The sequence below is a fragment of the Choloepus didactylus genome, chromosome 11 (genome assembly GCF_015220235.1).
Source record: "Choloepus didactylus isolate mChoDid1 chromosome 11, mChoDid1.pri, whole genome shotgun sequence".
NCBI lineage: Eukaryota > Metazoa > Chordata > Mammalia > Pilosa > Megalonychidae > Choloepus > Choloepus didactylus.
In genome coordinates, this window is record NC_051317.1 from 71,051,899 (window position 1) to 71,056,409 (window position 4,511).

The 4,511-nt window shown below is 41.0% G+C and overlaps 1 pseudogene; it reads right to left on the reverse strand.

Moving 5' to 3' along the window:
• Window positions 1-1,830: 1,830 nt before the first annotated feature.
• Window positions 1,831-3,312, reverse strand: LOC119506324 (annotated as a pseudogene).
• Between the last annotated feature and the right edge of the window lie 1,199 nt (window positions 3,313-4,511).

Genomic DNA, 4,511 nt, shown 5'->3' on the forward strand with positions numbered 1-4,511 from the left:
AATAATAGAGTAGCATTCAACCATACCATACCAGCTATGTGTGGAATCAAATTAGCATTTGTAGAAAACTCTATCCAACTGCAACAGAGCACACATTCTTTTCAAGTACTTAGGAAACATACCAAGTTATACTATAATGTGGCCATAAAACAAACATCAAGAAATTTATAACAATTGGAATCCTGCAGACTGCGTTATTTGACCACCAGAGAACCAAACTAGGAATCAATAACATAGAGATAGCATAAATATGTCTTAAGGGACATAATTTTTTTTTTTCTTTTAGGCACTTTTTATTTTCCAAAAAAAAATTGTCGTTAATATATAAACATCTCATTCTCTCAAAAAATTCTATAACTATACAGCTGTTTGCTTCATTATTTGCATAGGAGATGACCACAATACAAAAATAATAGGGAGAAAGAAGCAAAACAGCAACTGATTTATGCTTTTTTGTGTATGTATGTTTCCACATATAAACATTTGAAGTCTCTTACAAAATTATTTACATCATTTGCCAACTATTTACATGTTTTAAGAGCAACTTTTCTAACAAACAAAACTATAATATCAAGTTATGAAAATTGTTTTCTAAAAAAACTTACTATATTACCACAAAATAAATAAAGATAAACAATATTTTAAAAACAAAATTAATTTTCATTTTCATTTTCAATTAGGACCCCTTTTGGCATTTTGCTTATTTATTCTGCCCTTTGGTTAACAGCATCAGCATCACATTACTATTTATATTGCATATATGTAGCACTTGCTTCCTTAAGTGTTCAACATGTCATTTATACTTAAAGGCAGACACTGAGTCAGTATTAACAATAGATTAAACTACACCATAATTTAGGTAAAATTACTATGTCTCACTGTATATTACATGCAAAATCCACAGAAACTGGCTTTTAACCAATAGTACCGCACAAGCAAACATCTTTGTATATGAAAACTGCATCATAAATTCAACATTTCTGTATATGAAAACTGCATCATAAATTCAACATTCCCAAGTGAAAACTACATCATAAGTCCTTCTTTTTAAAAATGATACTGTGAGTGTGTAGCTTACCATAAGATTTAACTTTTGGATCTTGTAACTCCCTTTTTTAAGCTTTTGAGTTCACAATTCATATAAAATGTGTTTTGTATTTAAAATAAACAATCATATTTTAATCAGTGCATGAAATTTGCTGAAGTTCATTTGAATGATTCTTTCCTCTACAGAAATTAATTTAGTAACACTTTGAAAGGTATCTTACCATAAATTCTAAGTGTGTCTTCATGGTTATTTTCAAATGAATTATTTATGATTTTCCCCAAAAGAATCCTAGAAAAATTGTAATACCTATAAAGCTGATTTGCATATTTACAAAATTTCGAATAGCAAATGTATGCAACTCATATATATATTAAAAAAAACACCTTTGTTCAATGGCTATTTGTGAATTGAACTGCCACATATACTAGATCTCTCCCAAAGAACTATCTGATAATATTGTAAAAAACCACTGGATGTCAAGCAAAATCTCGACATACAATTCATCCTCCTTCCTGTGCCTGCCAACTGATTCGTTTACTAAACACTGTCACATTAAATGATGGCTTCGGTAAAAACACTGCAAACACCCCCTCCACCCACTCGCCCCCACCCACTGTGAGATGTGGCTGCCTGTCATGAGATGAAATCTGCTTGAGGAAAGCCATGTACATTACAGCAAGCATTCCAGATTCTTAAAATGACCAAACACTTTGGTATTAATACAATGTATTCCCTGTTTTCTCAAATATACAAAATATACATTTCCAGTTTTTCATTTTCTGTTTTTTTATATATATAGTTAGGTTTGTAGTTAAAATTTTGCCAAATTAACTGCATAAACGTCAGTTTGAATTGCATAGGCACAGAAAGCCCCGCGGGCAGTGGATCTCAGTTCTGGTGCCTCTTCATGTGCAGGGCCAGGTGGTCGGAGCGGGAGAAGCTGCGGTTGCACACGGAGCACTGGAACGGCTTGGCGCCCGTGTGCTTCCAGTAGTGGTGGGTCAGCTCGTCCGACCGCGCGAACCTCCAGTCGCAGCTTTCCCAGGTGCATTTGTACGGCTTCTCACCAGTATGAGTCCTCAGGTGAGCTTTTAAATGAGAAGACTTTATATAAACTTTTGTGCAGCCAGGGTAATCGCAGTAGTGGATGCGTCTCTTCTCCAAATCAGGGTTACTTCTTCTATTGTATCTAACAGGTTGGATGTTTTGCGAATTAACTGGCAGAGTAGCAGGTAAATTTGGATTGTGTATTGCCAGTTTAGAAGCGATCGTAGCAGCATAGGATGGAAGTGGGGTTAAATTCTGGAGTATCTCTCTGCTTGTCTATCTGGACTTCCAGGCTCTGAGCTTGGTGGTGATGGGGAAAAGTAAGTGGCCTGTTGTGGAAGAAACTGACTTGGCATTGTGTATGTGCAGGGGGGCATGCCCTGAAATTGTTTCATTGCAGTCTTTGGTACAGCAGAGGTGAGTGTGTTAAGGCCTGCCATGGCGTCTGACATAGAAACATTAAGAGTGTCCATTACTGTTGTCTGATTTGTAGAACTGGGCATATCTAGATCCGGTGTATTCAATAGCTGGTACAAATGGCCCTGCTGGGAAGGGACAGAGAGATGAAGATCCGGTGTAGGAAATTCTTGTTTGATGAAAATATTGTTCACCTCTGGAGCTGCGGTCTGGTGTGAGCTGAATATGCTGGTGAACTCTGGAAGGGCCTGGGTCTGGACCGGAGGAGGGGCAGTCGTTTCACTCTGGTGGCTGAAAATGGTAACAGGTTCTGTCTTGATGTGTGTTATGCACGGTCTCTGGGATTTGTAGAAGCCAGTTCTCAGGTGAGTGATGTCAGGGAGAAAGACGTTCATGTTGATACTGTAAGGTAACCCTTCACTGTCAGTGAAGAACTGGTCTACGACTGAGGCACTGTCTCGTCTATACTTTTTATGTTCTGGAATTATAGGAACTGGAGGAAGCTGAGGTGCCAGATACTTCTCCATTTCACATCTTGTCTGGACCAGCTCCTCCGGGGGCAGCCGCGGCCCGGCGGCGGGCGGAGGCGCCGGCTGCGGGGGCTGCGGGGGCGCGGGCTGCGCCTGCGGGTGGTGGTGCGGATGCTTCAGTTCCTGACTGGGGAAGAGCGCCGCATCGCGGGCCGGGTTCGCGGCGCCCAGCACCGGCTTGAGCTGCGCGAACACCGGCTCGTCCGGAGGTGTCGGCGGCTGGGGTACGGGTCCCAGGCGGGCGCTCATGGTCAGCACCCGCGTAGCCATGGGCACTCGGAGGGCGGCTCCGGACGCGGGGCGCAGGTCGAGCGCGCTTCCCACCTGGCCCACGCTGGCTCGGGCCGGCGAGCTCGGCGCGGGGCCGCGGGCGGAGGAAGGGGTGGCTCCCGGGCGGACCCCTCAGCCAAGTGTGGGTGCAGCTTTCGAAGGCGCGCACGAAAGCAAAACTCTTCCGCTCGGCCACGCGTAAACGACAACGTCCTCCCGGCGGCCACTTTCTCCCGCCCCGCCCCACCACGCTTTTTCACTCGCCGAAGCCCACTTCTGCCGCCGTCGGTCCGGAGAGGGAGCTGCGAGAGAGCTAGGAGCGCGCGTACCTGCCCCGCCTGGACATAAATTTTTAAGGGAAATATAAAGTATGCTGAAATAAATGAAATGAAATATAGCATATCATATTTTGTGGGACATGGATAAAGCAGTGCTAAGTGGGAAATATTTGGAAGTAAATACTTTCTTTAGAAATAGCCACATATCAGTAATCTAAGGTCTCACCTCAAGAAAATAAAAAAATAAGAGCAAAATAAACCCAAAGCAAGGGAAAGTCAGTACAATAATGATAAAATTTGAAAACAATGAAACTGAAAAGAGGAAAACAATAGGTAACATCAATGATGCAAAACTCTGGGTCTTACGGTATTCAATATGCTTGCCAAACCTCTAGCAAGAGTGGCAAGAAAAATGAGAGACGATTTAAATTACTATTATCAGGAATGACACAGGATATAACTATAAGCACTGCAGAAATCAAAGAGGTAATATTGGAATATTATGCACAACTCTATGCTTATATGTATGACAAACTAGATTAAGTGGACCAATAATGAAAAAAAAATCCACAAACTACCACAACTCACCCCATGTAAAATAAATAGTTTGAATTGACCTATAACAATTGAATCATTCTAAGACTTCTGAAAAAGAAAACTCCAGTTTCCCTGATTTCACTGGAGAAGTCTACCAAAACCAGACAATATAGCACAAAAATATCAATCAAAATCATGGCCACAAAATTCCTTAAAAATATGTTGTGATATAATTAGATGGTATAGACAAAAAATTATATATCACTATCAAGTGAGATTTATTTTAAGGATTCAAGGCTGATTCAACATTTGGAGGTAAATCAATGTAATCCACCATATTATCAGGGCTAAAGAAGAATAATCACATGATAATATCAGTTGGTT